At 31.3% G+C, this 13,691-nt stretch overlaps 1 protein-coding gene across 1 annotated transcript in view; it reads left to right on the top strand.

Moving 5' to 3' along the window:
- The window catches only part of LOC142320101 (cardioacceleratory peptide receptor-like), a 219,007-nt gene that overhangs the window by 169,891 nt on the left and 35,425 nt on the right, over window positions 1-13,691 (top strand). The window lies entirely within an intron of this gene.

Raw genomic sequence — 13,691 nt, 5'->3', positions numbered from 1 at the left:
TTTTTATTATTTTTTAGCAATTTTATTAATTTATTATTATTATTATTATTATTTTAGTAGTAGTTACATTTGTATTTTTATAAAAAAATTGTTGATAATAATGTCGATGAACTTTTCAGAAACTTTTACACGCCTTTAAAAAGAAGGGTTAAAAATTATCCTTTTATCACTTCTATCATCCACATTTTCCCTGAAAAATTCACTGAATAAGTCAAAACCTCTTAAGGAAGCGCATTTTATCAAGTTTATTTTTTATTTTGATTGTTTTAAAAATATTTTTATCGTTTCTTTAGTATTCTCAACGTTTCATTCTTCATTACCAGGTTAATTCAAGAATATACAGTTTATATTCAGAAATGTACATCTTAAACGCTCCTAATTTCTTTTTAGTGTTCTCAGTCAATGTTCATTCTGCGAGACTATAAAATAAAACCGTTACGTAGCGAAGCTTTATCTCAACGATTACAAAATGACTTATCAATATGAGAAATGAAGTTCGTATCTGATCAATATAACGTTTGATTTCTATCAAGTGATTCCAGCGTAAATTCTAAGAGCCCACCTTAAAATAAAAAATAGAAGAAATGGAAAGAACTTCGGGGTAGGTTCTATAAGTCCTGCAGGAAAATAAGAAAACAATTCATATAAACACAAGTCTAGAGAAACTATGTTTTTCAGTTGTAGCTTGCAAAAAATTTTGACCTGATTATTGTTCAAAGGATAAAATAAAGGAATAGTTAAATTATTAGAACTAAAATTAAGGGGTAAATTTTGATCGTTTCCTGTTTTTGAACTGAAAAAATGATTAAAATACGTTTCATAACTGTATTACCTTTTAAGTAATTTTTGAGAGAATTGTTATAATAAATCATCGGGAAACTAAAGAGAAAATTTAGAAATGAACCTACCTCAAAACAATGTATATTTCGGTTTGAGACAACTACTTGAAGTATACTGTAGAGTACTTAAACTAGTTATAAACTAATACTAAACGGTCACCATTTTGATTAGGTCATCCCTAAGTTTTTTATGTCAAATTCTATTTAGTGCCCATTAAAATATGTGTCATAATATACCTTTATCATTTTTCAGTTTTTCCTTTATTGGGGCTTAAAAATATAATGGTTTCATACAAAAAAGATCATTTTAAGGTTGAAACATGATCCAAATTTACTTTTTTTCTAATGTTTTACTATCGTTATTTGAGAGACATTATATACTCTTCAGTATACATTATATACTAGCAGTTAATGATGTTAAAGAACAATTTAGATTCGGAGTAACAGTACAAGGTGAAAAGATAAAGATGCTACGATTTGCTGATGATACAGTAATTCTAGCCGAGAGTAAAAAGGATTTAGAAGAAACAATGAACGGCATAGATGAAGTCCTACGCAAGAACTATCGCATGAAAATAAACAAGAACAAAACAAAAGTAATGAAATGTAGTAGAAATAACAAAGATGGACCACTGAATGTGAAAATAGGAGGAGAAAAGATTACGGAGGTAGAAGAATTTTGTTATTTGGGAAGTAGAATTACTAAAGATGGACGAAGCAGGAGCGATATAAAATGCCGAATAGCACAAGCGAAACGAGCCTTCAGTAAGAAATATAATTTGTTTACATCAAAAATTAATTTAAATGTCAGGAAAAGATTTTTGAAAGTGTATGTTTGGAGCGTCGCTTTATATGGAAATGAAACTTGGACGATCGGAGTATCTGAGAAGAAAAGATTAGAAGCTTTTGAAATGCGGTGCTATAGGAGAATGTTAAAAATCAGACGGGTGGATAAAGTGACAAATGAAGAGGTATTGCGGCAAATAGATGAAGAAAGAAGCGTTTGGAAAAATATAGTTAAAAGAAGAGACAGACTTATAGGCCACATACTAAGGCGTCCTGGAATAGTCGCTTTAATATTGGAAGGACAGGTAGAAGGAAAAAATTGTGTAGGCAGGCCACGTTTGGAATATGAAAAACAAATTGTTAGGGATGTAGGATGTAGAGGGTATACTGAAATGAAACGACTAGCACTAGATAGGGAATCTTGGAGAGCTGGATCAAACCAAGCAAATGACTGAAGACAAAAAAAAAAAAAATATGTTTCTTGAAACTAACTCTGAAAAACATTAAATTACCTCCATTTTAGTTACGGTTGTTGTAACCTGAAATATTTTACGTTAAACATTTGTTTTTTAATCCCCTTTAAAATTATAAGTTTAAATCCTACCCTTTCCATTTTAATATTTTAGGTTGTGATGGACTTGAGTTTTGATGTGGATTTAATCTTGGGCTGTGATGGTCCCATACTGAAAATGTAGATTGTTTACAAATAGGATTATTTGCTAAATTTCATCTATCTTCAGTTAACTTTTGAAAAGTCATTTAAGAGTTGCTATACTTTATTAACACCCGGTGTACACAGGGGTGATATTTAAGTATGGAAACGTCTTCATATTTCAAACTAAGGGATATTAGGAGGTAGAAATAAGTACAGATCTACATAGATACAAAATTACTGCTTTATGTTATGTTGAAATTGTGTCTCCTATCTTGGATCCGCTTGATTAAATCAAACTTGTTTTTTTTTTTTTTTTAAGCGGAAAGATGGATATGTGTTACATGAATTTAATGTAACACTTTACAAGAAAAACGATGGTGATCATCGTTTCTCCAAAAACACTTTTGTTTTTGAGTTATAAGCAATCAAAGCTGCAAAAACAGAAAAATCGCGGTAGTAATAAAACGAGGTAAAACGCCCCATAACAACTGTTTTTATTCAAATTACCTTCAGAATTACATCCAAAAACAAACTCTAATATTGTATAATATATAACTTATTGTATAAGATAATATATATATATAATCTTATTTAATTATATTTATATATTATAAATGTTGGAATTAATGGCTCAAATACTAACGATATCAGCATTTGTAATAATATTTTTTTTTTTTTTTATAATGGCCTCCTCTCTTTCCTTACAACCATCCCAACATCCATGAAGAAACCTACTTTAAACAAGGAAGCGGGATGATCTAACTTGGAGTAGAAGAAGCGCGATGGACCAGCCATGAAAAACCTTAACATGTCTCACTAACGTAACGGAATCTGTATCAGTAGGATTTCAAATAAAGAAATCACAGAAGATCTAAATGGAGAAAACCTAACATCTAGCGCTTAACAATTAACATTCAGCATATATAACACATAACTCGTATACACTTAATTAGAAACAAACGTAAGCTCCGTTGATACAATACGTAGTTAAAAATATGACACCTCCATCTAACTTTTGTATAATTGAGATAACTGGTTGCGATTTGCGACATTCTTCCTTGTACCGAGTGCTACTGATAAATAAATTTTTAATGCAAACGCATAAATCAAGTTTAAGTGGCAAAATCATCAAACCTAAAAAGAAAAAAACCAGTTACAAATATAAATCTCTAAAGGTAAAAATATATGATCTTATAATAATAATAATTTTTTTTTTGTCTTCAGTCATTTGACTGGTTTGATGCAGCTCTCCAAGATTCCCTATCTAGTGCTAGTCGTTTCATTTCAGTATACCCTCTACATCCTACATCCCTAACAATTTGTTTTACATATTCCAAACGTGGCCTGCCTACACAATTTTTTCCTTCTACCTGTCCTTCCAATATTAAAGCGACTATTCCAGGATGCCTTAGTATGTGGCCTATAAGTCTGTCTCTTCTTTTAACTATATTTTTCCAAATGCTTCTTTCTTCATCTATTTGCCGCAATACCTCTTCATTTGTCACTTTATCCACCCATCTGATTTTTAACATTCTCCTATAGCACCGCATTTCAAAAGCTTCTAATCTTTTCTTCTCAGATACTCCGATCGTCCAAGTTTCACTTCCATATAAAGCGACACTCCAAACATACACTTTCAAAAATCTTTTCCTGACATTTAAATTAATTTTTGATGTAAACAAATTATATTTCTTACTGAAGGCTCGTTTCGCTTGTGCTATTCGGCATTTTATATCGCTCCTGCTTCGTCTATCTTTAGTAACTCTACTTCCCAAATAACAAAATTCTTCTACCTCCATAATCTTTTCTCCTCCTATTTTCACATTCGGTGGTCCATCTTTGTTATTTCTTCTACATTTCATTACTTTTGTTTTGTTCTTGTTTATTTTCATGCGATATTTCTTGCGTAGGACTTCATCTATGCCGTTCATTGTTTCTTCTAAATCCTTTTTACTCTCTGCTAGAATTACTATCATCAGCAAATCGTAGCATCTTTATCTATTTTCACCTTGTACTGTTACTCCGGATCTAAATTGTTCTTTAACATCATTAACTGCTAGTTCCATGTAGATTAAATAGTAACAGAGGTAGGAAACATCCTTGTCGGACTCCCTTTCTTATTTCGGCTTCTTTCTTATGTTCTTCAATTGTTACTGTTGCTGTTTGGTTCCTGTACATGTTAGCAATTGTTCTTCTATCTCTGTATTTGAACCCTAATTTTTTTTAAATGCTGAACATTTTATTCCAGTCTACGTTATCGAATGCCTTTTCTAGGTCTATAAACGCCAAGTATGTCGGTTTGTTTTTCTTTAATCTTCCTTCTACTATTAATCTGAGGCCTAAAATTGCTTCCCTTGTTCCTATACTTTTCCTGAAACCAAATTGGTCTTCTCCTAACACTTCTTCCACTCTCCTCTCAATTCTTCTGTATAGAATTCTAGTTATAATAATTATAATAAACTAATAATAACTAATAATTTGCAACCTTACTACAAATTAAGTGGTTAAGTAAACTGATATTAATTATTTATTTATCTCAATATATAATTTTATAATGTTTTCTATCGTAAATTATTGAATACAATAAATTTTGAAACCATGCCATTCTACAATTAATAATCATAATGCTTCCCCTCTACAGTTTGGCAGTGCTCTAACCTAAGTATTAATATCCGTTTATAAGTTGTCATGTTTGGTGGTATACATGCAGATTCGTTAATTGAACGTCTTTTTAAATGGTCAATGTTTACAGGTTTTGTATACATTATGTTTTAAGTAACTTGAGGAAGCAAATCTGGAGACCTGGTAAGCCAATCAGAAAACTTTGTTATCGTAAAAAGAAAATTTTGTTATGGTGATAACAAAATATGGCGCATAACGTTTTTATAGATTTCTTTATAAGTATAATGTTGATTATTTACTAGAAGAAACGTTGTAGATTTTTATTATTTGCTATTCAAGAAAATAAACAAGAACAAAACGAAAGTAATGAAATATAGTAGAAATAATGTAGATGGATCACTGAATATAAAAATAGGAAGAGAAAAGAATTTTGTTATTTGGAAAGTAGAATTACTAAAGATGGATGAAACAGGAGCGATTTAAAATGCCGAATAGCACAGACAAAACGAGCCTTCAATCTTAAATATAATTTGTTTACTTCAAAAATTAAATCTCCAGTATATGTCTGGAGATTAGCTTAAGGAAGGAGGAAAAGTATAGGGACAAGGGAAGCAATTTTAGGCCTCAGATTAATAGTAGAAGGAAGATTAAAGAAAAACAAACCAACATACTTGGCGTTTATAGACCTAGAAAAGGCATTCGATAACGTAGACTGGAATAAAATGTTCAGCATTTTAAAAAATTAGGGTTCAAATACAGAGATAGAAGAACAATTGCTAACATGTACAGGAACCAAACAGCCACAGTAACAATTGAAGAACATAAGAAAGAAGCCGAAATAAGAAAGGGAGTCCGACAAGGATGTTTCCTACCTCTGTTACTTTTTAATCTTTACATGGAACTAGCAGTTAATGATTTTAAAGAACAATTTAGATCCGGAGTAACAGTACAAGGTGAAAAAAGATAAAGATGCTACGATTTGCTGATGATATAGTAATTCTAGCAGAGAGTAAAAAGGATTTAGAAGAAACAATGAACGGCATAGATGAAGTCCTACGCAAGAAATATCGCATGAAAATAAACAAGAACAAAACAAAAGTAATGAAATGTAGTAGAAATAACAAAGATGGACCACCGAATGTGAAAATAGGGGGAGAAAAGATTATGGAGGTACAAGAATTTTGTTATTTGGGAAGTAGAGTTACTAAAGATAGACGAAGCAGGAGCGATATAAAATGCCGAATAGCACAAGCGAAACGAGCCTTCAGTAAGAAATATATTGTTTACATAAAAAATTAATTTAAATGTCAGGAAAAGATTTTTGAATGTGTATGTTTGGAGTGTCGCTTTATATGGAAGTGAAACTTGGACGATCGGAGTATCTGAGAAGAAAAGATTAGAAGCTTTTGAAATGCGGTGCTATAGGAGAATGTTAAAAATCAGACGGGTGGATAAAGTGACAAATGAAGAGGATTTGCGGCAAATCGATGAAGAAAGAAGCATTTGGAAAAATATAGTTAAAAGAAGAGACAGACTTATAGGCCACTTATTAAGCCATCCTGGAATAGTCGCTTTAATATTAAAGGGTCATGTAGAAGGAAAAAATTGTGCAGGCAAGCAATGTTTGGAATATGTAAAACAAATTTTTAGGGATGTAGGATGAGGGGGCATACCGAAATGAAACGAGTAGCACTAGATAGGGAATCCTGGAGAGCTGCATTAAACCAGCTAAATGACTGAAGACAAAAAAAAACATGAGGTACATGATTGTAATCTGTTCTTTGATGCTGAATACAAATATGAACTCAGAATCTTTCTATCACGCACCATTTTTGAAAAAAATATTTAAATTTTAATTAAAGGATCTTTCCTTTTTTCAACGTATAGCTAGCAATTTAAGCTCCTATATTGTATTTTGTCAGCTCATTTTTTATTGTGTAACTTTGTTAACATACTTTTTAAGCTATAAATAAACAATACTAAACAAAGAATCTTGGGAATCTTGAAGAGCTGCATCAAACCAGTCAAATCACTGAAGACAAAAAAAATTATTTGTTAACGCATATCGATTGCTCTTTTAATAAAATAATGTTAGGTTTAACTAATAGGTAATGTAAGCTCGATGAACAATAGTTTCTTAGCTAAATTATCAGTAAGAAAACAAAATTTAAAAAAAATTATAGAAAATTTATTAAGTAATATCTATTGAATATAAAGAACACTGTAAAAAACTTTTAATTTATATTAATCGAAACGTGTTTGAAAAGTAATGTATTATGGTTTTAAACCCAAACAAAAATAATAAAATATTAATATTAGAAAATACATAGAAATCATTACATCGGGTAAAAATTCTTAACTTCATTCAGTTAAGATCGCAAAAAAAAATTTAATTTAAAAAAAAAAGTTTACCAACATTCATTACATTACTTACAACGAGCTAAGAAGTATACGTATAGTTTAAGAAGTAATAGTTTAATTTAATCAAATTGTTCAAAAAGACTTAACTTGGATTTAAGCATTCTTCCACTTGGAAGAGAGAAGGCTGACCCTATCCACGTGTATGAACTTTGCCCGCTAAATAAAATAGTTAAAAAAATAAATTCAAATGAGAAAGGAAACAATCATCTACTTTCTTATATTATAAGTATTGATTATTTTACTAAACAAAGGATATTTTGGCTTCAGAATTAAATTAAGAAAAAAAAGACGTAATAAATAAATAAATAAAAGAAACCTTTTAGCGTTTCTAAGGATTATATGCTTTATAAAAATTCACACTATGTCCATTAAAAAAGCTGGCAATGATAAAGTTAAAATTTCCTGGTATTCGTAAAGAGCTTAAATTATAACACTTCTTTTAATGACAAAAATTATTGTTATTACCCTTTACACTACCGTAACTTATTGTCTTTTATTTTATTTTAAATTTATTATATAAAAATATACTTAAAAGTTTTAAAAATTTCTTCATTAATTGATTAAAATAACTTTACAAGTATAAAAATTAACAAACTTTACTATTCGTTAAGAAAAATCTCTTTAAAAATATCATGAAAGAAATATTAAATAACGAAATAACAACAACAGCAACAAAAATAATAATAATAAGATTTAAAATAATTAGTAAGATTTTCACAAAGTAAAAGAAAAATAATAATTTTTAAGTTCTTCAGTAAAAAAATTTCTATTAATTTGCCAACAAAAATTACATCAACTACTTCAAAAATATTAATCTCCTTAATTTGGCACTGAATTCAAAAAATTTGAAATTTAAATCTGAAAAGTAAAAAATTTAAAAAGTATTTTTTTTTTTTAATTTTACCTTGATGATTAATTCACAATATAAGCTCGAAGCTTGTGCATTGGAACATAAAATTAGAACTTTGTAGCGCATGAGAAATGCCGTCCCTGTTCGGAATTCGAATCGGGGACCCCGGATGAAAGGCCTAGGCGCTACCCCTCGTATCACGGAGGCCGGAAATCCCCTACTTAGCACCGGTAAAATCTACCTCCGCCTTCTGACGTGCCAAAAGGGATTTTTTATGTTGTAAGGGATCAAGCAGCAATAGTTATCGGCAACGATTCATTCACTGCAATCTCAAGAAAGATTTGAGTTACGTATTCATGGATTAGTTTGCCGTTCCTTTCGTAAATAATTTTTATTATACAAATTTATTTCTACTCTTTTTTCTATTTTTATTTCTACTCAAATATTCTAACCATTTTTGTTACAGTTTTTATTTTATTTTAGTTTTTGTTTTTCAATAATTTCTGTTAGAATTTAATGTAAGTTGAACACAGGAATATTAAATGTAATAAGTTCTTCATTGAAAATCAGCCCAGCAATGTCATCGAAAAGGGTAAGTTCATCTTTTGAGTGTATTTTTCAAACGATTATTTTAGTATTAATACTGAACAATTTTAATACGTAACATTTTTTAGCGCATAACTTCACATAATCAATCAGTAGTTATGTACTGTTTGAAATTTATAAAATACTAGCTCTACCCGCCACGCTTCGCTGTGGCACATTGTGGTTGCATGGATGAGAAATGATAAACAAAACAAAGCATACGTTTCATAGAAGTTTAATTTTGCAATACTTGTGGATATACAATATTTTTTGTTTTTCCACTGTCTGCGTAGATATAAAGGCTATCTGGTTTGCCGACTCGGGAACACGCACATACAGCTGTCCATGTGAGAAGCAATCCGCATCTAAATCTAAACCACACAATTCTAAAGATTGACCTTGAGTTTTATCGATTGTGATTGCAAATGCCAATCGAATTGGGAATTGCAATATTTTAAATTGAAATGGTGGGATCATGGGTATTCGAGAAATGAGGACATCTTCACCTTTGAAAGGCCCCGTTAAAATCGTTGCTTCCACTACGTTATTCATCAATTTCATAACTGCAAGTCGCGTGCCGTTGCAGAGTTTTGGCTGATTAATATTCCGCAACAGGATAATTGGCACACCTATTTTCAATTTTAATATATGTGGTGGCATCCCTGGCAGATCAAGTGAGTTTAAAAATTCGTTGGATAATTAACTACTTCATCTGCTTCCACAACGGTGTCTAACAACTTATATGTAATTTCCTCGCTTTGAATGCTGGATTGAATAATATTATTAAGTCGATAGACATCTTTATTCTTTGCGCCAAGGATAGCTCGTTCACTGAGCCGATCGTGATTTCTATGATTAATTTGAATATCAGGAAATGATATTCGTCTAGACGTCTCATCGACTGGCAGCTGTCCGTTTCCAATGTCCAGTAACTGTCGTGAGAATACCTCAGCTGATGGATCATTCTGCAACTGGACACGCATATTCGTAGTCAATTGCAATGTACGTACGTGTCGCCACAGTGTTGAATATTTCAGGCAAGCATTTATTTCGTCTGCTGGTGTCGATCGAGAAATTACAGGCAATGTTTGCCTAAAATCTCCTGCGAGCGATATCAAAGCATTCCCGAATGGTTGAACGTTTCCACGCAAATCTCGTAACGATCGATCAAGAGCTTTAAGTGATTTTTTATGTGCCATCGTGCATTCATCCCAAACAATGAGTTTACCCATTAGTTTTTGTAATACTTTTCTCATACAGAATGCTTTGGAAATATTGCACGTGGGAGTCTCGATGATTTGCATGTTTAATGGCAAATTCAGAGCTGAATGCGCAGTCCTTCCACCTGGTAGCAATCTCGCAGCTATTCCAGACGAAGCAAGAGCTAAGGCTATGTCATTTTTGGATCGAACCGTTACTAGAATCAATCTAATGAGGAATGTTTTCCCAGTTCCTCCTAGAGCATTCAAGAAGAAGGTCCCCCCAACTCCGTCATTTATCATTTGCATTATGCGATCGTAAATGCCTTTCTGTTCACGCGTTAATTTGGGAATGTTTGATCGGACATATGACTGAAGATCACCAATGTTGTAACTCTGTTCACGGCGTAAATCCACATCAAATGAAGCAATCGCAGCTCGGGTGGGTGCTGGCATTCCCAATTGACTAAGAGCTTTATTTGCATTAGATAAGCACTTGTCTTCAATGTTTATCAATGCTTCGTTGTAAATGCATTCTGTAAATTCAAATAAAAGTGAATATTTAACCTAGCAAAGGATTTTTTGGTCATTATGTATGGATATTATTTTCTGTGTATTTGATTATTTCGGCTTTTTTTGTTTGCATAGTCTTAAGTCTATCTGGGCTATAAGAAAGTTGGGTGTGTTAATTTATTTACTGTAAGTCATCCTTCTTGGTGGCTTTTCTTTTTGTTTTGGTGTTTTTTTTGTTTTTTTAAAAATAAAATACAGATGTTTTAGCTGTTAAATAAAATTCAAAGAAATTTGTTACTTAATCAGTTTGATTTTGTTTACCTTGGCAACGGCCATACGGGCTCTTTGTGATTGGTCGTTGTGTTTGACAGCGGCCATCTTGCATTGATCTGATTGGTTTTCCTTTGTTTACATTTCCATCTGATTTATTAGCCTGTTATTTATTAAAAAACTGTACAAATTAAAAATAGATAGATAAATTTATTAAAAATAGATAGATAAATTTATTAAAAATAGATGAAAACAATCTTTGATGCGGCTTATATATCGTGCTAAAATTTGAGCTCAATCGGTGCAGAACATTTTGAGTTTTTGAAGCCGTACGCAAACTAACTTAACAGTTTTATATATATAGATTAAATTTAAAAATTCGGTCACGTAATGAGAACAGTTAATACACACATATATAGTTGAACTGTCTTTTGCCCTACTGTCTTTTATATAGTTTTTATAACAAGAACTATGTATCTATCTCTTTTTGGTTTCTGCCTTCGCCCACGAATGCCACTAAATAGATATACTCTATAACATAGAAATTTAATTTTGATAATAAAATTATTAATTAAACTAATTAAAATTTCCGTCTCCGTGGCAAATTTTTAGCATCCTCGGTGTTTCATCTTGGTTTCGGTTCTCGGTCAGGTATGACATTTTTCATGCGCTAAAATTCCATTTTCATATTCCCAAGTGCAAACTTCAATGTAAGCTTCTGTTAATTTCTCAAACCAAAAACAAAAGAACTATTATTTTTAAAACGTTTTTTCTTTCTAAGATGTTCTTAGGAATACACTCTGGATCTATACTATTAGACAACCTGAAGGGGAGATTGCCGGAGAAGTACGAGTTAAATAATATGTAGTGAGGAATGTACGAGTAGAGGCCTTTTAAGAAAATAAATTAATAAAAGATAAGAAGAATTGAGAGGAGAGTGGAAGAAGTGTTAGGAGAAGACCAATTTGGTTTCAGGAAAAGTATAGGGACAAGGGAAGCAATTTTAGGCCTCAGATTAATAGTAGAAGGAAGATTAAAGAAAAACAAACCGACATACTTGGCGTTTATAGACCTAGAAAAGGCATTCGATAACGTAGACTGGAATAAAATGTTCAGCATTTTAAAAAAATTATGGTTCAAATACAGAGATAGAAGAACAATTGCTAACATGTACAGGAACCAAACAGCAACAATAACAATTGAAGAACATAAGAAAGAAGCCCTAATAAGAAAGGGAGTCCGACAAGGATGTTCCCTATCTCCGTTACTTTTTAATCTTTACATGGAACTAGCAGTTAATGATGTTAAAGAACAATTTAGATTCGGAGTAACAGTACAAGGGGAAAAGATAAAGATGCTACGATTTGCTGATGATATAGTAATTCTAGCCGAGAGTAAAAAGGATTTAGAAGAAACAATGAACGGCATAGATGAAGTCCTACGCAAGAACTATCTCGTGAAAATAAACAAGAAGAAAACAAAAGTAATGAAATGTAGTAGAAATAACAAAGATGGACCGCTGAATGTGAAAATAGGAGGAGAAAAGATTATGGAGGTAGAAGAATTTTGTTATTTGGGAAGTAAAATTACTAAAGATGGACGAAGCAGGAGCGATATAAAATGCCGAATAGCACAAGCTAAACTAGCCTTCAGTAAGAAATATAATTTGTTTACATCAAAAATTAATTTAAATGTCAGGAAAAGATTTTTGAAAGTGTATGTTTGGAGCGTCGCTTTATATGGAAGTGAAACTTGGACGATCGGAGTATCTGAGAAGTAAAGATTAGAAGCTTTTGAAATGCGGTGCTATAGGAGAATGTTAAAAATCAGATGGGTGGATAAAGTGACAAATGAAGAGGTATTGCGGCAAATAGATGAAGAAAGAAGCATTTGGAAAAATATAGTTAAAAGAAGAGACAGACTTATAGGCCACATACTAAGCATCCTGGAATAGTCGTTTTAATATTAGAAGGACAGGTAGAAGGAAAAAATTGTGTAGGCAGGCCACGTTTGGAGTATGTAAAACAAATTGTTGGGGATGTAGGATGTAGAGGGTATACTGAAATGAAACGACTAGCACTAGATAGGGAATCTTGGAGAGCTGCATCAAACCAGTCAAATGACTGAAGACAAAAAAAAAAAAAAGAAATATTGAATAAATGGAAAAAAGATGAGAAATAAGGATATAACGTACCTAAGATATAGAAAAATAAAATAGATTTTGATATTGGTTAAAGAGATACTGTTATTTAGACATTGGTGGAGAGATGCGCTAATGAGAATGATGATAAGAAAAAGGGGAAGTAAAAAACATAAAGGTCGGTAGTAGTTACTACGAGAATAATTTACGATTGTGAATTATAATAACCGGTATAGAAACCGTACCTAATAAAACATTTTTATAATAATATTAAAATATTACTGATCGGTATGTTGTTTGTAATATGATAATGGAAGTTCTGTTATTTATGTATTAAAAGATAAAGAAATACGGTAATGAGAATCGATAAATCACAAATATAATATCTTTGATAGGGATCTTATGCGGGTGGTGAAAACATGATATGATGTTTTATGAATTATCTCTTAGTTGTTTCGGTTTTTAAATAACTTACGAGCTGAACTAAAAAATGAGGTGCGTCTATTAAAAAGAAATTGAAGGAATGGATATTGATAAATTACTTTTGTAACATTGATATATTTTTCTAGGGGAAAAATTGTATGTAGAAGCCATTTTTAATGTTGAATATATACAATTTGGTTTATGATTTTTTTTTATTGCATGTATATGCGCGTATGTACGTCATGTATTTTGTTTAGTGATTTATTTTGGACGTGTTTATGATAATATAAGTATATAGATTGTAATCTTTAAAAAAACTAATAAAATTTATCTATGTAGATCGATACCTGAACAAAAACTCAGCGCAAAAGATATAAAATTTTATAAA

This window comes from Lycorma delicatula, chromosome 2 (genome assembly GCF_047948215.1).
Source record: "Lycorma delicatula isolate Av1 chromosome 2, ASM4794821v1, whole genome shotgun sequence".
Taxonomy (NCBI): domain Eukaryota; kingdom Metazoa; phylum Arthropoda; class Insecta; order Hemiptera; family Fulgoridae; genus Lycorma; species Lycorma delicatula.
Note: the sequence above shows the minus strand (reverse complement) of the source record. Positions and strands in the feature narration are given on the sequence as shown.